The sequence below is a fragment of the Panulirus ornatus genome, chromosome 7, assembly GCF_036320965.1.
Source record: "Panulirus ornatus isolate Po-2019 chromosome 7, ASM3632096v1, whole genome shotgun sequence".
NCBI classification, from domain to species: Eukaryota; Metazoa; Arthropoda; class Malacostraca; order Decapoda; family Palinuridae; genus Panulirus; species Panulirus ornatus.
The window spans coordinates 33,071,355-33,098,854 of record NC_092230.1 but is presented as its reverse complement, the minus strand read 5'-3'; the positions used below and the strand labels follow the sequence as shown (position 1 = coordinate 33,098,854).

General features: G+C 45.9%; 1 pseudogene; it reads right to left on the bottom strand.

Moving 5' to 3' along the window:
- Nucleotides 1–27,500, bottom strand: part of LOC139749318 (MOXD1 homolog 2-like) — a 317,877-nt pseudogene that overhangs the window by 122,793 nt on the left and 167,584 nt on the right.

The window sequence follows — 27,500 nt, the reverse complement described above, 5'->3', positions numbered from 1 at the left end:
AGGAGGTTGCTTTGTATTACGTGGTCTAGCTACTGTCGGAAGCACGCAAGCTGCCAACTCCCAAGAAGAAAGACTGGAAGATATATCTACAGTGAACGAATAGTTTTGAACTTAGAGTTAAGTAGGATTGCCTTAAGCAACTGTGCCTTGTATGTACTTATGTAGAGTTAGAACCAAACCCAAATGTGTAAGCAGTGCATAACAAGAGCGAGCAGATCTTCTGGTTACTTTGGAATTAGTGTTGATAAGAGAGGGATCACCTGGCATCTAGACAGGATCCAACTGGATTGTAAGAGGTGGCTGTTTATATCATGTAGGGATTCCTGTGTTGATCAGAAATTACGATGACACTGTTGGCGTTCAGTGGTAGAATGAGAGAGCCCAAGAATCCTGTAGAGTTTTAGAAAGAGAAATGGGAAGAAGGTTGGCCTTAGAAGTTTTAAATGTAACGAAGTTTCTGCTGCCTTTAAAAAAGAATCTCGTGTAGGCCTGAGTTCGTACAGGTTGACATGATGAGACGAGACGCTCCTCGACCAACAGATGATGGGGCGGAGTTGATGGTAGTGGGGGAGGAGTCGTCAATGTGGTAGTGAATTAGATTGTCTGTTGAAGAAAGCAAAGGGGACTTTCTTCATACAGGAGAGAACCCTGAGGGATGCCGCTGTTAATGGGGGAAAAAAAAAGTTGGTCCAATGACAATTACGTTAATGGACTTGAGAGAAGCGTGGAAATAAGAGAACAAAGTGGAGGAGGAGAGACAAAGGAGGGAATCCTGGACATCGCACGTCGGTGCCACACCACACATCCCACGCTGAAGCTTACGACACTTGAAGGGCAACACCGCTGGTAGGGTTCCCCCCCCCCATACCTTCTGTACAGGAGGATGGGGAAACGTTAGATCACACAGGAAAGGTCACCATTGGTGGATCTCGTCCTCCCTTCCAAGACTCCGTGAAGATTCAGGGTGTTTAACAAAATTGGGAGGAGAGAGAGAGAGAGAGAGAGAGAGAGAGAGAGAGAGAGAGAGAGAGAGAGAGAGAGAGAGAGAGACTGTTCGGTTTAAGAGACAATACTGATTAAATTCCCAAAGCGTTGGAGCTGAGTAAGAATTGGTCATGTTTACACTCGGGCCAGTAAGAGAGGAGACTGAAGGCCCTTGTGACCCTGTGACTCATAACGCGACTTGCTGTTTACATGGGGAGTATATCGGGGCTGGAAAACTGCCAGCCCTGGTAGTGAATCCATCATATGTGAAGTGTCTGGAACTAACATGAGTTACATTCACAGTGGACAAACATATTTGGGTATGATTACAGTTTAGCTGAATTCATGAGAGGCGAGTTAACTTCATCCTCGTGAGCATGTTAACTTTAGGCATTATAACATCAGCCAGTACATGTGTACATCACTGAAACGTCAGCTAGTACATCTGTACATTACTGTAACGTCAGTCAGTACATGTGTACATCACTGTAATGCTGGTTCGTACATTTGTACATTACTGTAACATGCAACAGCACAGAGCGTCCCATTACACACAGTGTATTGCACCTTTCCACCGTATTCCACTACATCTCTCCAACACCATTACATATCTCCAACACCACATCACTCGAGCACCGCTACATATCTCCAGCACCACCACATCTCTCGAGCACCGCTACATCTTTCCAACACCACCACATCTCTCCAGCACAACCACATCTCTCCAGCACAACCACATCTCTCCAACACCACCACATCTCCTCAAAACCAAAACATCTCTCCAAAACCTCTACAGTTTCATAACACCACCACATCTCTCCAGCACATCCACATCTCTCCAACACTACAACATCTCTCCAACACCATTACATATTTCTAACACCGCTAAATCTCACCGACATTACCACATCTCTCCAACGCCGCTACATCTCTCCATCATCGCTTCATCTCTCCAACATCACTTCATCTCTACAACACCACTTCAGCTCTCCAACACCGCTACATCCCTTCCTCCAGCACTGGTACAGCAGCACAGTACACCTGGCCAGTTCACACACAAAGAACCTAAGCATCAATTATTAACTGGGGATTTGGTGGTCTGTGAAAAACGCTTTAGGTCGTCCGGGAACACATCTGCCCAAGCTGATGCCTGGATGTACTCTCTCTCTCTCTCTCTCTCTCTCTCTCTCTCTCTCTCTCTCTCTCTCTCTCTCTCTCTCTCTCCTTCATTGACTACTTTTTGTGTGTGTGTGTGTTTCTCTGTTTCATTTTATTTGCGTTCATTTGTTTGTGTGTGTCTATTTTTCCCCGGTCTCGGTTGTGTACATTTATATGTTTGTCTGTTGTCGTGTTTGTTCGTCTGTATGAAAACACCTGTTGCTCTTGTTTTCTTGACCTCTCTTGTACTGTCTGTTCATCTGTCCGGAAGTCTGTGTCTGTCTGGCCGATTGGTTTTCGTGCCCTTCGTGACTTGTGTTCTGTGTCTTCGTCGGGTCTTTGTCTGTTGACTTATATGTCCTCCTGGGGTCTTTGTCTGTTGGCTCCTATGTCTTTCCCAGGTCTTTGTCTCGTGGCTTCTATGTCTTCCACGGGTCTTTGTCTGTTGTGTTCTGTGTCTTCCTCGGGTCTTTGTCTTTTGTCTAATGTGTCTTCCTCGAGTCTTTGTTGTCTTCTATATTTTCCTCAAGTCTTTGTCTAATGGGTTTTATGTCTTCCTCGGGTCTTTGTCTGTTGTTTTCTGTGTCTACCATTGGTCTGTCTCATGGCTTCTATGTCTTCCTCGGGTCTTCGTCTATTGTCTTCTGTCTTTCTTCTTCCTCCGTCTTTTGCTCTCTCTCTCTCTCTCTCTCTCTCTCTCTCTCTCTCTCTCTCTCTCTCTCTCTCACGTTGGTTCTGGCCGTCTCCTCCTCAGGTTCAGTCTGGTACCCGGCTACACTCTGTTGCTCCTCTGATCAGTCAGTCTGTTTGAGGCGGGCGGGCTCACCCACCTCTCACAACTGTGGCTGGTCACGACAACGTACATTTTGAGGAGGTTTGTCTTGTGATATTTTTTTTACTCCTCTCTCTCTCTCTCTCTCTCTCTCTCTCTCTCTCTCTCTCTCTCTCTCTCTCTCTCTCTCTCTCTCTCTCTCTCTCTCTCTCTCTCTCTCTCTCTCTCTCTCTCTCTCTCTCTCTCTCTCTCTCTCTCTCTCTCTCTCTCTCTCTCTCTCTCTCTCTCTCTCTCTCGTCCGCGCGCCCCAGGGACTGATGCTGAATGGTATAAGTCGTTTCCAGTACTTCTGACCTTTGGAAGGGTTAGTTCTCGTTGTGTAGATCTTTATACATCGTCAAACTGAAGTTTTTTTTTTTTCCGTCCACCTCAGTTGATGATGTTTGCACACAGTACTGCTTTACCGTTTACCCCTGACAGCGTTGAGCGTTTTGGAGAGTAACATAGTCTTCGTATAGCACAGCATGTCTGGCTATCTCTCTCTCTCTCTCTCTCTCTCTCTCTCTCTCTCTCTCTCTCTCTCTCTCTCTCTCTCTCTCTCCTCTGTGTCTAGTACCCTGAGTCAGCTGTTCTTCTACATATGGTTCTCTCTCCTGTATCTGTATTGACGTCTTATCCTCTACATCTGTCTTGTGTCTGTTGCCACCTTCCTATGCCTGAGTACCTCCACTGTGCTTGAGTACCTCCACTATGCCTGAGTACCTCCACTGTGCCTGAGTACCTCCACTATGCCTGAGTACCTCCACTATGCCTGAGTACCTCCATCTATGCCTGAGTACCTCCATCTATGCCTGAGTACCTCCATCTATGCCTGAGTACCTCCATCTATGCCTGAGTACCTCCATCTATGCCTGAGTACCTCCACTATGCCTGAGGACCTCCACTATGCCTGAGTACCTCTATCTGTCATCTGCTGACAAGAGTTCGTCCCATCTATCATCCCTGGTCTTTCTCCGCCATCTTTCATTCAGTCATCCACCGTCAATTTAAGATGGTTGGTTATGTGGACTGGAGGGTTGTAGACTTCTAGGGCCATTAAGGCCAACAACGTCGTTATGACTACCAGACGTAACAACTTGAACACCTTCTTCAGTAGTTCAAGATAAGATTGAACACGCTATCACTGTTCTTATCTGTTGCTGTTTCGTTCTCGCTTATATTATAATTGGTCGTTGTTTGGGCTTCAGGCCTTTCAGCTGCCAGAGTCATGAAGTCCCCTCAACGTCAACTTATAATCACCAGATATCTGTATCACCTACAGATTTCAAGGATAAGTCTAAGACCACGAACACTACCACAGTGTGAGTGTATGTATATCTGTGGTGGTGAGGGTACGCTGTTGAAGATACAAGGTGTTAATTGTAATCACTCGTCTTTCCTCTTTCCAAGACGTCTTGTCTTCTACATAGATACATTCTCCTGCCTCTGCTGTAGACTTCTCTAGCACACAAGAAAAAAAGAACATCTTAAAACCCACAGTTTATACTGAGTCATATTTTTCATTTTCCTATTACTATTCTAAGCATCGTCACCATTTCATGTCCATGCACAAACCATAAACGCGTCACATATTTCCCCCAAGGTTGTCATGGCTCAAAACTGTCGAAGCTGTTGATAAAGATGTGCCACTGTGGAGTGGACACGGAGGAGGAATTTCACATTTAGTAACTGATCCAGCCGAGAGATGTCGCCCTCAGCAGCGGGCGCTGGTTTTTGTTTACGTCACAGCATTTGAATGCAGAATGGCGTATCAACAAAGGGAAGCCAGGAGGTGTCTGTAAAATATTAATTCTCTGCCTCTGACATTTCCTAATGGTGCCGTGAGTTAGATAATAGTTTTTAGTGCTGTTTAGGCAGGCCAAAACGTAATGACAAAATTATATCAGAATTTTTTGATTTTTTTTTTCATATTGGCTCCTTTTTCTCATCATGGCTTCATGTTGTGTGTCTATGAAAAATATGAAAACAGTCGAAGGTCGTGATTTCTGCATTATACACACACACACACACACACACACACACACACACACACACATATATATATATATATATATATATATATATATATATATATATATATATATATATATCATCCCTGGGGATAGGGGAGAAAGAATACTTCCCACGTATTCCCTGCGTGTCGTAATTTTCCAAAAGAAGGAACAGAGAAGGGGGCCAGGTGAGGATATTCCCTCAGAGGCCCAGTCCTCTGTTCTTAATGCTACCTTGCTAATGCGGGAAATGGCGAATAGTTTGAAAGAAAGAAAAAAAAAAAAAAAAAATATATATATATATATATATATATATATATATATATATATATATATATATATATATATATATATATATATATTGGCGGATTGCGACTGCTTGAAGTTACGTCGAAGAACTTTTTGCTTCAAAGGAGTCCACATTCTCCCTATTACTGAGCGAGGCGCAGCCTTCGAGCAGCAGGTGCCCATTTTTTAGTGGGATCCTGGTGTTGTATGATTATAGTGATTACACACACACACACACACACACACACACACACACACACACACACAGTTGAAAGAAAACAGATGATGGTATTACCTCATACATCTCCAGTATTACCTCAGTGATCAGTCAGTACCTGCTACACGCGTATTAGCTTCCCTGAATATTTGTAGACAGTGGATCTATTTTTTTTCCTCGCGTAATGGTTTTGATATACCAGAAAAGTCTGTTCAAATGTTAAATGTTTAAATGTTATGTTTTTAAATGTTAATTGTTTAAATGTTAATTGTTTAATTCAATTGTTTAAATGTTATGTTTTTTAAATGTTAATTGTTTGACTTGATTGTTTGTGACTGAGAAATTGGGAGGCCATACGTAGGGTGATGGCCGACGGTCATTGGTATAAAGTGGGTGAGTTTTGTGTTGATATTTGTAGATGATTGAGTGATGATGGCCCGGCTCCAGGCCGCTCCCACAGTCCCGTCCCCACTACTGGTGACAAGCATTTACCAACACCACCACCACTGCCTCCACCACCACAGAAGGCAGGGGGATCACGCTCGCCAGGGGGGCACGTGTCCTAAGCCCTCCGCTTTTGCGTAAATATATTCCCTGGCTAATTAGATGTTGTGTACCACTGTCATCACCCGTAGGTCGTGAGTGCTTGAAATGAACCTGTGAATGGCTGCCCAGTAGAGGTGTGTGTGTGTGTGTGTGTGTGTGGCAGAAACTAGGGTGGTTGTGGTGGTGGTTACCGTTGTGATAATGGTTGTGGTGATGCTGGTGGCATTCCGGGGCTGTTTTGTACCATCCCGGGACTGTGTTGTACCATCCCACTGGCATGTTGTACCATCTCGGGGCTATGTTGTACCATCCCGGGGCTATGTTGTACCATCCTGGGGCTATGTTGTACCATCTCAGGGCTATGTTGTACCATCCCGGGGCTATGTTGTACCATCCTGGGGCTATGTTGTACCATCCTGGGGCTATGTTGTACCATCCTGGGGCTATGTTGTACCATCCCGGGGCTATGTTGTACCATCCTGGGGCTATGTTGTACCATCCTGGGGCTATGTTGTACCATCCCGGGGCTATGTTGTACCATCATCGGGCTGTGTTGTACCTTCCCAGGGCCTACGTTGCACTATCCTGGGGGCTATGTTGTACCATCTCAGGGCCGGGGTCAAACGAGGCCACAACCACACCTGCAGTGACCATCCCACACCAGGAGTCGGGTGATTTCTACTTCAGTCATTAATGAAGCTGATTGATATACCCCGTCGGAAGTTAATCAACACGGCTCATTAGCATGTTAATTATCTCGGCCTATCGGCATGTTAATCATCTCGGGTTTACTGGTATGTGGATCCCCTCACCTTATCGGTATGTTAGTCGTTTATCGACATTTTAATCATCTCAGCTTAACGTATCTTGATCATCTCACTCTATCGGCATGTTCATCGTCTTAGTCCATCGGTTTGTCAATCAACTCATGCTTTCGGGATGTTAATCATCTCGGCTTATCGGGATGTTAATGATCTCAACTTATCGGCATGTCTCTCGCATTTCGACACCGAAGAAATAGACATGGAAACAGCTGTCTCATTTTACTCTATGTTGCCCTTGTCATCAGGACACAGCAGACGCTCCTCCAGTGGTGTGTGGAGGGGTCATCATAAAGCAAAGCTTGGCCAGGTCCTGGTGTTGTCAGCTTAAGACGAGGCAGAAGCTTGGGTTAGGTTCCAGTGGTGTCAGGTGAAGACAGAGGAAAAACTTGGATTTCTTCAGTTCAGTTGCTGTGAGACCCGAAAGTGTGACTCCTGGTTGTAGTTGTGTGACCACAAGACAAACTCATGTCTCTTTGTGTTTCTTCTCGTGGTTGTGAGCGTAGGACAAGACAGACCTTGATCTTGTCATCATTGTGATGGCTTCCCTCTGTGTGGCCAGCCAGCATGTTCACTTTCACCTAAAGTTTTAACTCACGTGATGTTAACATGTTATGAAACTAGTATAAGTAAATAACCAACCCATTGCATGATATTTCAGCACGACGGTACGACCCTTGTACACTACGGTTCGACCCTTGTGCGCGACGGTACGACCCTTGTGCGCAACGGTACGGCCCTTGTGCGCAACGATACGACCCTTGTGCACAACGGTATGACCCTTGTGCACCAGTGCATGATCCAAGAGCACGACGGTACGAACCTTTGGTTATGATAACCTGGCCTTTTAAGTCTACACTTAAGGGTGAGTTCAAAAGTTTAGGTCCTCATACCCATGGGTCCTAAGGTCGTGCTTGAGGATCGTACCGTCATGCTCAAGGGTCATACCGTCATGCTCAAGGGTCATACCGTCATGCTCAAGGATCGTACCGTCATGCTCAAGGATCGTACCGCCATGCTCAAGGGTCGTACCGTCATACTCAAGGATCGTACCGTCATGCTCATGGGTCATACCGTCATGCTCAAGGGTCATACCGTCATGCTCAAGGATCGTACCGCCATGCTCAAGGGTCGTACCGTCATACTCAAGGCTCGTACCGTCATGCTCAAGGATCGTACCGTCATGCACGTCTTGGACACGTTAATCATCTTGGTAAAGATCATCACCAAGACATCACCTTCCTTCTTCTGACGGAGAGGTGGCCGGACGCTGCGTGACTCCTGACGGGATGTGTGTGTGTGTGTGTGTGTGTGTGTGTGTGAGGGGGGGGGGGTTAACTGCTGCTGCTGCTGTGAATGGCTCTGAATATGGCCTTCCCGTGGAAGTTGGTCACGTGTGTCGTGACCCTGGTGTATAACACAGTCATGCCCCTCGTGTGGATCAAATGAAATACCGACCCCTCTGTGTGTGTGTGTGTGTGTGTGTGTGCGCGCGCGCGTGCGTTTCTTCCTCGAATATACCTGTTTGTGTAATGAGTCTTAAATCACTTTACAGAATGAAACAAAAGATTATGTCTTGTAAAAGCCGCTCCTTTGGGGTTAAGGACGCCAGAAAATATCAGAGGAGCATTTTATTTTTCCTTCCTCTGTAGCCACAACAAAAGACCCCCTACCTAGCCACCCTCCCTCTGCAAAAGTCTCTGGTACTCAGGCATGAAATCGTGAAATAAATTGACGTCAAAATAAATCCGGATTTAAAGCTGCCTCCAGTGATCGGTCCCTCTGCCACCTCCCACGAACGGATGCAAAGGATAAATCCAGATTGAGTTCTTAATAGCATCGATCGGTTGCCTGACTTCTCTCACGAACGTATTCAAAGAATGAATCCGGGTTTACTGCTGCTGTTATCGACATAGTCTCACGGTTGTTTCCACACATGGATCCAGATGGATACACCTGGATTCAGGGCAGCGTCCATCCAACTTCTCCCGACTTGTTCTTGTTCTCAAGAACGGGAGCAAAGGCCTGGATATGTGGACTTGACTTTTACCAGAAGCGGGGATTCGAAAGGTCAAGTTCTTAGCCATTCAGCCTGCAATGCACTAACTCAGGTCTCATTACCAGGCTTTAAATGTTGCAGTTAACAAAGCAAGCAATCAAATTTGAGGTAAATTCCACGTATACTCGTCCAGCAAGCGATGAGAATCGAGGCAAACTTTAAGTTGACTTGTAGAGTAAGCAACTAGGTATTAGGTAAACTGTAGGTAAACTAAAAGTATGCAGTTGGCTTGAGATAAACTGCTTCTGGAACTCAGAGTATACCTGGGGTAGACTAGTTTACCTGGCGTAAACTTCGGAAGCCCTATACCCACGCAGGCTGGGCTTGGCCCAAGCTGCTGAGTTAGGGTGTTGGTCAACCAGGCTGCTTGGATTGGTGCACCTAGTCAATACTTCTCAACCCATAGTGTTCCTGATAGGTGTAGCATTGTATTGAATAGTTGTGGTCCCTGATGTTCAAGATGTCTTCTTTGTTTGCGCTTATCTCGCGTTTTCTGTAAGGTAATAATTTACAGATTCTTCCACGCCTGTCGTGACAATGGGAAATTAATTTTGACCGATGGTTGGGGACCATGCCTTCTAGGATTTTCCAAGTGTAAATAATGATATATCTCCTGTTTGCTTTCAGAGTTTCCCCCGTTGTTCATTTTCTTTACCATAGCAAAACGGGCCATGAAAGATACTTCAAAAGTCTCTTAATTGTGCAGTTTCGCTTGCGTTATAGAGTAAGGGTAACCTAGAGCGACATCATCTTTGTCAGAGTATTTGTGCCTTGAAGAGCGTCATCACTGGTTTTGCGTCAATTCTCTTGAAAGTCCGCAAGATCCATCGCTTTGGAAGAGGCAACTGTTGCATTGTTTTGTTCGCTGAGGTAAACAGTCAGGCTTGAGGTGTACTACTAATAGAATAGTAAAGTAAGCACCCAACCTCAAGGTAAACTATGAATAAGTTATGAAGGGAAGCACTCGAGCTCGATGTAACCCCTCAGTAGACACTTGAATTAAGGAATCACTTTGAGCTAAACAACAAGTAAACAAGCGTTCATGCTTGAAGTTAACAAACAATGAACGAATATTAAGAAATCTTGTTCATGGTAAACTGCAAGTAAATTCGTAAAGCATACGATTAGAGATGAATTATAAGTAAACTCTTGAGAGGCGATTTACTCGGTGATCTTTATGTAAACTCACAAAGGAAGTTATCAAAGTAATCTGCAAGAAAACTTTTACAACAAGCAGTTAAACCCGATGTAAACTATGGGTAAGCTTGAAGTTGAGGGGGAGGGAGGGGGAGAGTGAATGGACCCCCTGGCCATGGATCATGAGTAATAAGATCATATATAATCAAGAAAATCGTCACCAATCATTTTCTTGATAATTCGTCCATCTGTCTTATAAAACGAGCCCATTTTCTTTATAGACTTCGAGTTTCCATATTTTTTTTTTTTCTTATTGTTGGCCTTGTTTATGGGTGGTCATGTGTAATTAAGATGGAGAGATATTGGCCAACTTTTCCCATTCGATGTATCGAAAGAAGGTTTTATTGGCTGAACTTTTTTTTCCTGGAGTTATCGGGTGACCTCAGCTAAATATATTTTTTTTGTACGATTATTTGAAGAGATTTGTGATTTTTACTTTTATAAACAAAAGGGGAGAAGAAGAAGAAGAAGAAGAAGAAGAAGAAGAAGAAGAAGAAGAAACTACAACCCACAGTGATTCAATGGTTGTCATGTTATAGGATATGATTATATATCTATAACCTTGTGGTGGTATCGCAGGCACTCTTCTGTCCCCGCATCCTGGCCCACGACCAAGTTTCGGCTGACGAAGGCCTGGTCGAACCAGGTTGTAGGTTTTCGTCATATGAATGTTGTACGGCCTGGCTGCTCTGGTACACCTTGAGGGAAGGTGGAAAAAAAAATTCCCCCTTTGAAGAAGTCTGATCTGGGTCTTCCCATGACGTGTCTTGCATCTACCGATAGTAAGTTGTAGAGACGTGGGGGCCCCTGACAGACGTGGGGGCCCCTGACAGACGTGGGGGCCCCTGACAGACGTGGGTCCCTGACAGACTTGGGCCTTAGACAGATGTGGGGCCCCTGACAGACGTGGGTCCCTGACAGACGTGGGCCTTAGACAGATGTGGGGGCCCCTGACAGACGTGGGTCCCTGACAGACGTGGGCCTTAGACAGATGTGGGGGCCCCTGACAGACTTGGGCCTTAGACATATGTGGGGGCCCCTTGCAGACGTGGGCCTCTAACAGACATAAGCTTCAGGCTGACATGAGCCCCTAACAGCGTCAGACAGATGTGAGGGGCCCCTTACAGACGTGGGGCCCTGGACAAACGTAGTCTTGATATTTTCCCTCATGTTCCTCACAACATCTTTACTCCCCTGCGGATTCAAAATTTTGGACATCTTATTTTTTTCTTATTCCAGAAATAAGACAGATCCTCTTAAGGGACTGGATTTCGTAGATTGTCAGTGCAGAGTTCACTGTATCTTTCCTTACTCGCTCAAAGTGATGCAGGCCAGCATTTACTGGCGTATATACATCAAAAAAGATATGAGATTATGATTTTTTTTTCTTGCTTTGTACTTCGGCAACAACGGGGTATAAAGACATCATCATCATCATCAGGGGAGAACTTGCTATGGTTGAGGCGGAAGTCCAGCGTGAAGTTGTACTATCTCGTCAGAGTGTTCGTCAAACAGCTGTTCAACGTCAGACCAAACTAATCCATACGGGCGGAAGACCTGAGAAATAATGAGGGTTTTTCACGCTTAATGACTAGGGACTTCCATGACGTACGTGCTCTGAAGATGTGAACAGTTGGCTGGAGAGGAATGGATCTCCCACATACACCTCAGTCCCACCATTTGGTCTATACTTTCTGGTCACAACGGAGGAGAGAGACTTGTATAGGGGATCCAGATTTCAGTGCAACACCTGCTGTCTTTACCCGAGATTCTTTGAAAGCTGCAGATGTGGCATTTGCCTCCGGTAGAAGGCCATGTGTAGATGATGTATTCTGTGTAGATGATATATTCTTTCTCGTTTATTTCCTTTTTGTTCGCGATAAGAAAGAACGTGATATGATCTGCAGTTTTCTCCTTTTTTTATATGTTTGTCTTGTCTGGTGTTTATAGATGTATCCTTTTATATTTGTCCGAAAGATAACGGTAAACGGGAACAATGTTGACTCAAGACGTACCAGGTGAGGGAAACTGTAAATCAGTCGTGAGTATCTTTCGCAGAAAAAAAAAAAATGAGGGTGATATGAGTGATAACATTACGGGGTTGTGAACGTATAACTTCACATTCATCCATGGCAGGATGTGTTATCGACAATAGATCCGCTGTTCCCTTGTCTTACCATGTTGCTAGAACTGCGTGCAGGACCCCAGAATAATACTTGGTTGATGACATTACCTTCAGAGAACATAACAGAACAACAGATGCCATTAGAAAAAAACAGTAGGCAGGATTCCTCGAACCTTCAAGACGAGAGATGATGAAGCCGAGTATGATGTTTTTTGATACACTTGATCTCCAAATTAGAATGATGTATGCTAACATCCTGAACCATAAACATTTTAGTACATTGCCACATTTTGTCAGGAACAGTATGATAGCTACAACACACACACACACACACACACACACACACACACACACACACAAACATATATATATATATATATATATATATATATATATATATATATATATATATATATATATGTATATATATATATATATTTATGAAAGTTGGGCCTTAACCCAGGTACGTACGTCGGGGTGTAGGCTCTTAGCCCAGGTATGTACGTGGGTGTTCTGGCTCCTAGGCCAGGTATGTACATGGGAGAGGAACCCTAGCGCTCGTGAGCAGTCGTGGCCTGGATGGGGTGGCCAGGTCACACAACAAGGCCTTGAAGGCCTTATCTCGACACGACGCTGTGGTCACGGGGGCCCAAGACGCCGCAAAAACGCCAGTAACAGAGCGTTACATGAGACAACGGGGCGGAACCTGAGGCAACGGGGCGCTACATGAGGCAACGGGGCGCTATATGAGGCAACAGGGCGCAATATGAGGCAACAGGGCGCCACATGAGGGAGTAGAGCGCTACATGAGGCAACGGGGCGCTACATGAGGCAACAGGGCACTACATGAGGCAGTAGAGCGCCACATGAGGCAACAGGGCGCTACATGAGGCAATAGAGCGCTACATGAGGCATCAGGGCGCCACGTGAGGTAACAGGGCGCTACATGAGGCAACGGGGCGCTACATGAGGCTACAGGGCGCTGTATGAAGCAACAGGGCGCATCTTGTGGTCACAGGGCGCTACATGAGGCAACAGGGCGAATCTTGTAATGACAGGGCGCTACATGAGGCAACGGGGCGCTACATGAAGCAGTAGGGGGTTACTATAGGGAGATGCGTGAGATAAGAGGGTGGAATGTAGCGCAACAGGACGTAACGTGGGCCAACGGGGTGTGATGAAGAGCAACAAGGGGCAACGTACAGCAGCAATATGTAACGCAGGTCAACAGGACGTAACGCAGGGCAACAGGACGTAACGCAGGGCAACAGGCCGTAACGCAGGGCAACAGGCCGTAACGCAGGGCAACAGGCCGTAACGCAGGGCAACAGGACGTAACGCAGGGCAACGGGACGTAACGCAGGGCAACGGGACGTAACGCAGGGCAACGGGACGTAACGCAGGGCAACGGGACGTAACGCAGGGCAACAGGACGTCACGAAGGGCAACAGGATGTAATGCAGGGCAACAGCACGTAACGAAGGGCAACAGCACGTAACGAAGGGCAACATGATGTAACGCAGGGCAACAGGACGTAACGCAGGGCAACAGGACGTAACGCAGACCGACAGGATGTAATACAGGGCAAAAGGAAGCACGACATGGCCAACAGAGTGTACATGAAACCAAAAGATACAACAGAAAGCTACAGGGCGTGTATATATATATATATATATATATATATATATATATATATATATATATATATATATATATATAGAGAGAGAGAGAGAGAGAGAGAGAGAGAGAGAGAGAGGAGAGAGAGAGAGAGAGAGACTACTCCACTGAGCGACGTAGTAAGCTCGACTCTTCACACTCACACAAAAAAAGATACATAATTATAACGATTCTTGGAAATGTTTATTCCTGGCGGACGCAGCTGGGACGAGAGAGAGAGAGAGAGAGAGAGAGAGAGAGAGAGAGAGAGAGAGAGAGAGAGAGAGAGAGAGAGAGAGTCAGTGGGATTCACACCTGACCTTCATTGGTCATGTCAAAGGTCACGCCACCACAACCAAGTATCATACCTTCGTACACAAGGGTCGTACCTTCGTGCTCAGGGGTCGTATCTACGTGTTCAAGGGTCGTAACTTCGTGCTTAGGGGTCGTATCAACGTGTTCAAGGGTCGTACCTTCCATACACAAGGGTCGTATCAATGTGGTCAAGGGTCGTGCCGACGTGTTCAGGGGTCGTATCTTCGTGCTCAGGGGTCGTATTGACCTGTTCAGGGGATTATGATGAGCCGATGGCAAGTGACCAGCTCTACCGGAAGTCGTGCTGCACACTTGGCTGTTGTTGTTCATAATAAAGCTGAACTACCCTGATGACGACCTACTATCTCAGTGGTACAGTGTACATCTCTCAGTGGTACAGTGTACATCTCTCAGTGGTACAGTGTGCATCTCTCAGTGGTACAGTGAATACCTGTCAGTTGTAAAGTGTACATGCCAGTTCTACAGTCAGTTTCTTCACAAGAGTAATGGAAGACAACAGTGAAGTGTAAACAATCGTACAAGGTGGAATTAAAAGTTAGATAATTATAATTAATGAATGAGTAATGAGCATTAGATCAACACACACACACACACACACACACACACACACACACACACACACACACACACACACACAAGTTGGCTAACAATAGCAGATGGATCTAATCTCGTAACAGAAATACGTACACACTTTTTCTAAAAATGAAAAACAGAATTTCAGTATGGGTTATTGATAGTAAGGTACTACGAGATAGCTAATAAGATATAGAAATCTATGTGTTATATGTGAAAAGTGAGATTTTCTTGATATTAACAGGCCGTATACCATGAATGTTGCAATATAAACTGACCGTGAGTATCGCTATATAAACCGTCCATGAGTGTTCCTATATGAACCGGTCATGAATGTCTCGAGATAAACCAGCCTTGAGTGTCCCAATATAAACCGGCTATGAGTGTCACTGAAATAAACCGGAAGTGATCGCCACTTTGTATAACGACCATAGGCTGGAAGGGAGAGATGTATCATCATGTATAACAGGAAGATGTAAAATACTTCCTCTGAAATACAAAGGTTCGATATGGACAAAAAGAGATAACACCTTAAACATCCGAGGCACCAAGACTCTTCACCACCTTGCCAGCTGTCACCAGAAACACCATGGGATGCACGGTAGAGAAGGTTGATTAAGACTGCACTGGACAAGTACCTACAAAGTGTACCAGACCAGCCAGGCTGTGTGGGCCTGAGGGCTGCGACTTCCAACACCTTGGTCGACCAACGACCTGATCTAACAGCCAGGACCCATTCTGGGCTGTAAGGTATGAGAAGACCCCCGGAGACTTCACCAGGTGTTGCTAGCTTATAAACCATGGTATATAAACCGGTCCATGAATCTTGCTATATAGCCGGGACATGAGTCTCGTTATATGAACTGGCCATGAGTGTCGCTATATAAACCGATCATGAGTGCAACTATATCAAGCGGTCATGATCCAACCATAAAGACTGGTTAAGGATCGACTACCCATTTAACAATGGGACGGGGGAGAATGGTCGGTGGAATCCCCCACGACCCTCCAGGGATACTAGTTATAGTGTTGTCTTAGGTCGTGAGTCGCCCCTTAACCTTAACCATCAACATCCCATAGTAAACTTACGTGTCCAACTCCACCCTTAACCACTGGCACCCCTTACCTCTCCATCCCTACTCTTAACCACCTGAACCTATGTCAGTTTACTCTCCTATTCCATTGCCTGTCCTCCTGAATTCCTCATTTCAATCCTCACCTCTTAACCCCACCATACCCCACCTCATCTCCTCGCTCAGTTATCCTATGATGGATCATCCTTTGACACCTCCTTTAATCGGCTAACCTCTCAGCTACCCTTATGCCCGCGCGAAGTGATCTGTTACACAATATTCCACTATTCTCTACCAGCTAACTATCCGGGAGCAGCTTCTCCCCTTGACTCGTCCACCCACTACATCTTTCCTTTACTCATCAACCACTAAACCTTCCCTCTGCTCATTACCCACTACATGTCCCTTCTACCACCACTACTGCTCCCACCACTCTACATCTTCCCTTTACCTCTCTCAGATCCACTCACCCCCTCTCTTACTACTCTTACCCCCACTCTCCCCTCCTCCTCCCTTATCTTATGAAGAGGAATGTCGTCATCACACAGCAGCTGCCCGCCCCAGACATCCAGTATCTGGTGTAGATAGATATAAAGATAAATGAATACATTAGCGAATCTCTTTTTTTTTCCTATGAACATAATGTTAACGTAACGCACACCCTTTGGTCGTCCCCCTGGACTTAAAACGTGGGAGGCATAAAGAAAACGAAATTCTTTTTTTTTTTGTGCATAGAATTTGTGTGTTTTCAATTTTCATTAATGAACTGAATACATAATTAACTTTGCAGCGTAGTAATTCAATGAATGAATAAATACTCTAAACAGAAAGGTATATTTTCACTTTACCATGAGAGGATTAACGGTATGCCAGCATGGGATGCATGATGCATGGCACACACTGACTCCTGCATGTTCGATCACAAGAGCTTGAAAATGAGGTGCTGAATATGTAAATGACCGAGGCTTAAAAAAAAAAGGTATAGGGAATATTACATCGATGGTGTGGTGGTGGAAGCCAGTACCCATCTGGATCAGAAGGCCTTACATACGTGTGTGTGTGTGTGTGTGTGGGTGTGTTTGTAGTGATTATTACTCATTTGTATTTACCTATTTGTACTGTATGAGTCCACAGGGAAAATGAAACACGATAAGTCCCCAAGTGCACTTTCGTGTAATAATCACATCATCAGGGAAGACACAAAAGAGAAATATAACAGTCACTTGATATACATCGAAGAGACGAAACTAGGACATATATGTATATGTCTGTGTATGTATGTATATGTATGTATCCGTTGAAATGTATATGTACGTATATGTGTGTGTGTGGGCGTTTATGTATATACATGTGTATGTGGGTGGGTTGGGCCATTCTTCCGTCTGTTTCCTTGCGCTACCTCGCTAACGCGGGAGACAGCGACAAAGCAAAATAAATAAATAATAAATATATTCATGTGAGGCACTAGTGAACCTGGAGGTTCTTATCCACTGGATGAACCAGTGATGACTACTGTATCATCTTCATACATCAAGCTGTATCCTGATACTTTCACCGTCAGCAGTAGCTCGCATGGCGTGGTGAAGAGCGTGCCCAGGTCGTGGCTTACTGGGATGAAGCGTGACAGATCAAGAGTAGAAGAAATTTATTGTAGGGATTAATTTTGTGATCCTTGAATGTCTATAGACCAGACTGGAGATTATTTTGAGGTCCTCAAATCTTTGTAAACTCGACTGGAGGTTAATCTGAGGTACTGAGGTGTTTGTAGACCCGAGATTTAGAACTGGAAAGGTTATAGGAAGAGCGACAGACGAGAGATGTGAGAGCAAGCCACATACTCCTCAACAATATGCCTGGAATCGTTATGATAAACACCATGGGATGCCCAGTCCTGCCAGGTTGTGGGGGGCCAACGTGGGACTTCAGGCTGCGGCTTCTCAACAGCTGTGGTAGGCCAACGACCCAACCCCGAACCTTGGCTCAGGTGGGTAGGAGACAGACCTCCCCCATTCCTTCACCAGGTATTCACTAGCTTCAGCGTACGAGGAAAAGAAGAACGTATCAGAACTGGCGGGAAACGAGCAGACAGATCACTGGAGAGGTGGCCGGAGTGACGATATCTGTAGGAGAGAGAGAGAGAGAGAGAGAGAGAGAGAGAGAGAGAGAGAGAGAGAGAGAGAGAGAGAGAGAGAGCAACGTCGTTGCAGATGGGAAGGGACAATCGAGATGTGATGGCGGGGAGGCAAAAGGCATTTGATTCCTCTCTGGCATTAAGAGGAAGGTGTAGGAAGAGCTTCCCTAGATATGCAATTAGTATTACATGGACGAGTGAGACAAACCCCTTGCGGTACAGAACAGCTTGGTTTCAACACCGACACGACACTCCCAGCTTTTGAGAAGCTTATCTTGTGATGTTCGATACGTGGAGTCTCCAGGTTAGGCTGGAGGATGCGATTGTGTCCGGTAAGCTGATTTTATTATAGGGGTGAACTGTAGGGAAATTTGTTGGCTGTATCCAAATACAGTAAGCTGTATCCTGATACACTAAGGCATATCGTTTATTCTAATATAGGAAATTGTATTCTGTATCTTGACACAGTCACCTGTGTCCTGTATCCCGACACAGTCAGCTGTGTCCTGTATCCCGACACAGTCAGCTGTGTCCTGTATCCCGACACAGTCACCCGTGTCCTGTATCCCGACACAGTAGGTCGTTAGTATGCGGGAGAAGAAGGACGTGCACGGCTCCCCGCCCGAGTGATGCCTCGGAGGTGGCCGGCATGTTGAGGCGGAGGGAGGGAGGGTTGTGGGGCTAATGGCCTCCCACAAGGTATGGAGGAGAGAGAGAGAGAGAGAGAGAGAGAGAGAGAGAGAGAGAGAGAGAGAGAGAGAGAGAGAGAGAGAGAGAGAAACTGACTGACTGACTCACCTCAGACGGCTGACGAAACTGCTACGTTGATCTGCGAAAGAAAAACACAGAAACATTAACTTCAGTTGTAACAGCACAACACAGTTAAGTATCCCATCCATCTATGCAGCTGTCTTTCTATCTATATCTATCTGTCTACCTGTCCATGTATCTATCTATACATCTATTTACCTTTCTATTTATATTCATCTATCTATCCATCTATTTATCTTTCTATTCATATATCTATCTGTCTAGCTGTCTATCTATTTATCTATTCATCTTCTTGCCCATATGTCTGTCTATTGATCTATCTATCTGTCTTCCTAATTTGATGATACACTAGGACACAGTACTTGTCAGCCCCAGGATTCGTGTACACCACTGATGGACACAAGGTGGACCTCACCATCATCATCAGAGCTCTCCTGGCACATGCTTCCTGCACTATACATCCTCACCCCGAACCACAGGCCAGGGGCCTGAAGCGAAAGGCACTGTGAGGGTTAGAGATCCACAGATCCTGTGAGAAATTAAGCCGTTACCAGAGGTTGTGTGGAAGTCACAGGCTTAGAAATGGAGCGTGGACGTCGAATGGTCATGTGGAGGTTGAATACTCAGAAATGTAGTGTGTGGAAGTCAGGGAAAGAGAAGGCAATGTGGGGGACAAGACAAAGGGGAGTTGTGTGCGGCTCACATTAAAGAAGGTCGTGTGGAGCTCACGAACTCAAAACAGGTTCTCAAAACGTCAGGTAGTCAGATGGGGGGAAAAAAGTGCATTATACAGATACCGCGCCTCCATGTATAAAGATTCATCCAACTCTTCAGCAAACGGTTCGTTTAAAAAGTTTAGAACAGGGAGGAAGTAGTAATGGTTGGTGGAGGAATACGCGGAAGCCGGTCGAGTACTTGTTGAGTTTTGATCAGTTAGGGTGAGGTAGGGTTCCGAGTGCCACTGACCAGACACGTAGGCTGAGGTAGCCAGGCATCGCGGGGGGAAGGGGCAACCCAGCCTCACCCAGGCACTCACTCAGTGCTACGCTTCATCCTCTTGCAGGTCAGTAGACGCGGGGAGTGTTGAGGTAAGAACCTCGGAGAGGTAGCTTGAGGGCCACGTAGTACCTAGTACCGTACCACCTGGTGTACATACGTACAAGTACGTCCATTCCTTCCTTCCTTCCTCGTTCGCGAGGCAGGAGGAGCCAAGGTTATGGAGGCCCCCCAGCCCACGTTCCCCGCTGCGGCGCGCGCGCGCGCGTCAGCTAGACCGCCTCTCTGCAGCAGACTCTTTTTATGATCCTGGACCGTAATTGTTCCCACAACAGATCGTTACTGGCGTCCGGCAAACAAGTACATATTCGTCCATCTACCGTACGTCAGATGTTGTCTAACAATGTGTTGGATATGTAAGAAAAGTATATATATATATATATATATATATATATATATGCTACATTTCTTTCTATAATGCCAGCTTTAATGAAGTAGAAAGCGTTTTACCTGCGAGGAGATTCCATCAGAGTGTTCCTGGGCAGCAAGGGTTATATAAGCGGGGGTTGTACTTCACCACACAGTCCACCACAGTCATGGTATAATGACACGATGACATATACGTTAGCCTGGCGAGGCCGATGTGGTGATGTAGGGAGTTGTATTAATGCATGTATTATTATCATTATCGTCATTATTATCATTATTATTATTGATTGTTGTTGTTGTTATTGCATATGATATACGTTTCAGCTTATCCGTAAGCGTGACTTCAGACAAAGTGTTCTTAAGATTGAAAGAACTTTGATACAGATCTTATGACAAGTCGTAACCTTATACAACACAATACTCGAACAGTAATCGACTCATTACCTGCCAGTACTCGACCCGATACTTGAGCACAGTCGATACGATACTTGACCACATATTGCACAACACTGTGCCAGATCCGATAAACCAAGCTGTGCCAGACCCGATAAACCAAGCTGTGCTACAGAAGTAAACCAAGCTTAGCTAGATGCAAACCCTACTCACAAATATCTCTATCCCAACTGTGGGGTTTATTTCTACTGTGGTTAAACCCAGTACAGCGGGTGTATTGTGTCGACTTGTGTAACCAAACAGCATATCCCTCAACAACAGTGGAAAGAATCCAGGAAAAGTAATGGCTAAATATTTAGTAAGGAAAATCTGGTCCAGAAATACTGGTTCAGCAATTTTCTGTTTACTTTCCTCAGAGAATTTTTTTTTTCCAGGTGTTTTGAAGTTTTGAAGATTCAAAGAGTATTTTTTTCACGTTTTCTTTGTTTCTGAACACTGAACCTGTGGTCAGGAAAACAAGAAAAGCTCTTAAAGAATGGAAAAGCTAGAGGTTTGGATGGAGGGGTGAGCAAGATGGTGAGGAGTGGAGGTGACTGTAGTGTGGAGTGGATGTGGGGGAGTGTGTGACTGACTGGAAGCATGGAGGGGAGGCCAGGTACTTGATGATTAGACGACGGTATAAAGGGGAGGGGAGTGAGTACATGGGGTAAGAATAATGAAGGACTGTGTCTCCTCACCAGTGATGTGTGGTAGGATGGTGACAGGAATTTTGGTGACTCTCTTGTTGTTGGAGAGCAAGGTGGGTTGACGAAGCCGTTACCCTGAGGCAAGTGATGGAGAAAGTTTTGGAGAAAAGGCAGAAGGAACTCTATACAGTATCTATAAATTCACAAGGAAAGAGAAGTACATTATGAGGGAACTGGAAAGTTTGGACTGTATATGGTTTACCTCAGAAATACATAGATGTGGGAGTCCATCGCGAGTGTCTGATGCCTTTATGGTTGTTTACTGTTTTTTATGGATGGGACACCGCGTGAGATGAGAGCCAGGCCAGGCCAGGCCAGGGGGACTATGTGGCCTGATATTTAAACATGACGAAACAGAACGGAAGTTGCGGCAGTTATTGTATGCAGATTATGCTGTGTCGTTCCCCGAATCAGAAGCAGAGATGGGCGGAATGGTGGCTTGGTTCGATGATGAGTGCAAGAGGAGGATGTTGAATACGAATGTGAATGAAAACAAGACGTCATTTTTTTTTTTTTCCAATGCAGGGAAGTCAGAGTGTGAGATTACCTTGTATGGTGAAGATCAGGAAGATGTGGACGAGTCTGAATATTCAAGACGTAGAGTTTAATAAAGATGGCAGAGTGGGGGACAGACGAAAGCAGGGTCATGCAGGGGGAGAAAAGTTGGAGATGAACTGAAATCTCAGGGGTGCTCGAGAGCGCAAGAAACTTGCATGATGGAATATTTCTTCTACCGTTGATGTATGACTGTCTGTACCACACGTATATAGGACAGGATACGTCACACATGGGAGCAGCATTGAGGGATAATTTGTGTAGTATAGCTGGAGGTAGGAGGAGAGACAGAATGATAACGTGGGGCTACGTGTGGTGGTGTGACGAACTCAGAAAAGAGCATGGATGAATGTCATTTGAGATGGTAGGGTTATGCATACAGCAGCAGAGCAGATGGTACAAGGAGGAGAGGTAGTCAGGTAAAGATGCGAAAGGTATGATTCGGGGAGCCGGATGCGATGTCAGAGTTAACTTTAACACACTGGGTGTGGGTTGGGAATGTGTCGTGCAGGAAGCATGTGCCAGGGGAGCTCTGATGATGGTAAGGTCCACCATGTACCGATCAGTGGTATGCATGAATCATGTGGGTGACAAGCACTGTGTCCGAGTGTATTATTAAACTAGAAAGACTGACAGATAGACGTAAGGTGGATGGAGAAATAGATAAATTGAAGGATAGATAGATAAATATATATATATATATATATATATATATATATATATATATATATATATATATATATATATATATATATATATATATGGACAGGTACGTAGATATATTTATAGAGAGAGAGAGAGAGCATGACAAAGAGACAGATACTTAGATAAATAGATAGATGGAATATTGAACTTAGTTGTATTGTTATAACTAAAGTTAATGTTTCTGTTTTTTGTTTGCAGATCAACGCAGCAGTTTCTTCAGCTGTTGAGGTAAGTCACTCTTTCTCCCTCCATACCTTGTGGGAGGCCATTAGCATCACAGGCCTCCCTCCCCCTTCAACATGCCGGCCACCTCCGAGGCATCAGTCGGACCGGGAGTATTTGACTTTTCCATTATATCTCTGAGTCTGTGACCTTCATAGTCTCCTCCTCTTGGTCTGTGACCTCCTCACTACCTGTGAATACCTGGCCTTTGGCCTGTCCATACGACACCACTGGATCCAACAACCATACTATTATCCTGAGTTCCTGGAGTTTCACAGGACAGTACTCTCTGCCTGTGGCCATTCTCACTTTATTTTCTTTCCTTTTCCTACACTTTCATTTCCCTTCTTTATGCCATACTCCTTCCTCACCCCTGCTCTGCGCCTTATCTCTTTCCAACGTATCTTTCTCCACACCCTCTTCCTTTCTCGCCTCTCCATGCATTCCATACGTTCCTTTTCCTCACTACTCCCATTCCATTATCTACACACTTAAATCACCCCCATATAATCTTTTAAGATCGTCCCATCCCATCTCTCTCGCATACCAGAGCATCATCCATCCCATCATGTTCCCTTCATCCAGACGGTTGGCCAATATTTCTTTCCCTTTCAAGAACAGGAAGCCACTTTACTCCTTTTCTCATCGTCCCGTGTCCTTCTAAGCACCCTTTCCAGGCCTTGAACCCCTCTCAGTTATTCCTCATTATTATTATTATCATTATTATTATTATTATTATTACTTATTTTTTCTTTTTTTTGCCGCAATAATTCACTAGATTCCGTATCCCATTTTCCTCCTTTATACCAGACTGTTGAGCCCTTCCTTTCCAGGGCTTAAGACCACCTCATCCCATTTTCAGAACGCCTGGCCAAATCCCCCATTCTTCCCAGACTCACCCAGCATTACCCCCATGTCCAGACCTCTACCTCTGCCTTCACCATTTCCCCCCAACACCGTACCCCATGTCCAGACTTCCGGCTCTCTCTTCATTATTTCCAGGCACCTCACCTTACCCTATTACAAGAGATGTAAGCCTCGCGTCTCCATCATTTCCAGACTTCCTCCACCTCCTCATCCTTCTCCTCCTCCTCCTTCTCCCATATTTACACTTTTAAAGTCTCACAGTTTAGGGGGAAAAATTTGGAGAGTTTGCCGTTTTCTATATGTCTTGCTGTGTTGACATCCTGCTGAGTGTGGTCACAGTTTACTTTAGGTAGCGTGTGAAAGGGATTACAGTGTCCTACTTAAAGGGATTACAGTTTGATACTTAAGGGATTACAGTGTCCTACTTAAGGGATTACAGTTTGATACTTAAGGGATTACAGTGTCCTACTTAAGGGATTACAGTTTGATACTTAAGGGATTACAGTGTCTTACTTAAGAGGCTAACCCTCAGATGCTGACTCCCAAAGTAATAAGGGGAAGATCCCTAAATCTAACACTCAAGGGGTGACTCCCATAATTAGTGCTCAAGAGGAGATCCTTAAAGCTAACCGTAGAGTGGCAACTCCCAGCGCTAGTGCTCAAGAGGAGACTCCTAAAGCCAGTGAAGAAGAACAGATCCCCAAAGCTAACACTGAAGCGAAAGATCCCATAAAGATTCGCCAGACGTGAAAGATATTCTGTAACTATCGTTCAGTAAGTGACGGACCCCCGTGAGTAAGATGATGTGAGTTTCTTTTATCATTCGCATGAACGTCGGCTCTTGAACGAACAGTTACATCTGAACGTCATTGAGGGAAGCACGTTCACCGTATGTGTTGAACACTAAGTAGATTACAGGTTATAGCCAGTACTCTGGTAACGCCCATCTGTTAACGTACCAGCCACCTGCATTAGGCTGTGTGGAAATTCTGTGCTTGTCTAAGATTGATATTGCTCTCACAATTATGGAAGGAAATGTATAGTCTGTTTGATTACATGATGTGTTGTATTGTCATTGCTGTATTTCACTTGAGTTACTTTATAGATTATTGTATGTACTGTATTACGCATTTGTGTGAATATATATATATATATATATATATATATATATATATATATATATATATATATATATATATATATATATATATATATATATATCCAAGAGACCCTATACTTAGAATAGACCTTAATAAAGAGAGAGATAAAGGCATATGAATGTGTCTTGGTGGTGTGGATGAAGAGCGAGGCAGGCCATTGTGGAGAGAGGGAGGCGGTCATACATCAGGTGGGAAGGCCTCTTACCCGCCCACCTGCTAAAACCTCCTCCCAGGCAGGTGCAGGACGGGGGAGGCTCGAGACGCCAGCGCGGCCCAGGCAGGTGACGGGAGAGAGAGAGAGAGAGAGAGAGAGAGAGAGAGAGAGAGAGAGAGAGAGAGAGAGAGAGAGAGAGAGAGAGAGTTGGTTGGTTGGTTGGTTGGTCTTGAGGGAGAGTGAACTGTGTGTGTGTGTGTGTGTGTTCGTAGAGGAAGGGGGTAAGAGTACAACACCATCCCCTCCATAACCCCAAACCTGTCCGTCTCCCCCACCATCTGCCTCCCCCACCACCTGATCCTTTCGCCTCCTGCCTTTCTTACCACCTGCCTCCCCACCACCTGAATCTTTCACCACTTGCCTCCCCACCACCTGAATCTTTCACCACTTGCCTCCCCACCACCTGAATCTTTCACCACTTGCCTCCCCACCACCTGAATCTTTCACCACTGCCTCACCCAACACCTGCCCCTTCTACTCCCTTCTTCTTCCCCCTTCACCTGTCTCCCCCACCACCTGACACCATGCCATCTGCCTCTTCCACCTTCTCCCCACCATCTGACTCCCCAATCACCTGCCTTTTCCACCAGCTGCCTCCCTACAACCAGCCACTTCTATCACTTAACCTTCTCCCCCACCACCTGCTTCCTTCATCTCCTGCCACCTCACACCACCTGCCTCTCCCAACCCCTGCCTCTGTCACCACCTGCCTCCCCACCACGTGAATACCTTGTGTTATTTACCAGGTATTCCCCCACCACCTGCCTCCCACACCACCTGCTTAGCCCACCACCTGCCTCTCCCCCCCCCCACTACAGCCTCACCCACCTGCCTCCTCCCACCACCAGCCTCCCCCCCCCCTCCAGCCCTCAGGTCCACCTGGTAGGTACCCTGACCCCCAGCCAGTGTTACTAACGTTCATCTTTTTTTCTTCATTATTGGTCGAGTTACCGTATATCTCCTGTAATTGTTTGCTGCCCCGCCTCTCTCTCTCTCTCTCTCTCTCTCTCTCTCTCTCTCTCTCTCTCTCTCTCTCTCTCTCTCTCTCTCTCTCTCTCTCGGCCTTCAGCAGTTCATGACCTCTCCCTCGCTGAGCACACCTCTCTCGTCTCTCGAGCATGACGACGGTACGACCCTTGGGGTATGATGACCCAGTTGGTCGTGCCGTCGTGTTGTGATCGTGCCGTCGTGTTCAGTGGTCGTGTCGTCGTGTTCAGTGGTCGTGCCGTCGTGCTCGGCGGTCGTGCCGTCGTGTTCAGTGGTCGTGCCGTCGTGTTCAGTGGTCGTGCCGTCGTGTTGTGGTCGTGCCGTCGTGCTCGGTGGTCGTGCCGTCGTGTTGTGGTCGTGCCGTCGTGCTCGGTGGTCGTGCCGTCGTGTTCATGGGATTAAAGACTAACAAGTCATCATGAGGCTTGGTCATGCGTTGGGTGTTTGCCTGTGGCGGGTCGAGCGCATGTCGCCTTCTGCCTCACCTTTTTTTTTCCCCTGGACCCAAGTTCATCCCAGCCTCCCGGACCTGCTTTTCCTCTCCCTCCCCACCACCACCATGGTCACCACCACCACCGCCTCCTCCTCCTCCTCCAACATTCTCCCACGTCGGGCTACCACAACACCCCACCATTCCCTCCCCTCCTAGTGAGCGTCTGGATCTCCGACACCGCCTCCCTCCAAACCCTGACACCGCCTCCCCTCACGGCTGCCCGTCCCCTACCTCAGCCACTGGACAAAAACTAGTTTAAAACCTCAGTGAGTGGACCCCCTCTCTCACCTGCCGGTCCCGGTGACCATGTAAGGAGACCGTCTCCTCCCTCCTGTTCTCAGGGCTCCCTCATAACTCTATTTACTGCCTAAGACACGCTAACGACGCATTACGGTTCTCGGAGACTCGCGTGGCATCAACACAAGAGACGCTCGCTAAATGCTAATACCTGTTGGCTAACAAAGGATTAGTCATCTCAACTCGCTTAATATTCGCTGAGTTATATCTGACGACACACACACACACAAGGGTTTATATACTCGCTTAATATCGTTCGTTAAGACGCATCTGGTGAACATTACAGAGTATAAACTCGCTAAATATCGTCCGCTAAGACACATTTAGCGAACACAAAAGCCCGGTAACAAAGGGTCATTAATATGGCTTCCCTACATAGTGTTAATAGCACTATTGAGAGGATCACTAATATAATCTGGGGAGCAGAAGTTGCCTCCCCAACACAATACTAACACCGTAATTACACCTTGGCTCATCTTGCCGAGGTAATTACTACCCCCCCCTCCACAACCACTACTTACACCCCCCCTTCTTAACCCCCCCCCACTACACCTACCACAAGCAGGCACCACGCCCACTTTCCTTTACCACAAAGACCACTATTATCCTCCCTCATCGCACGCCACCATCGCCTACCACCACTCGTGCCACACGTCTTCCACTACCACCACACAGCAT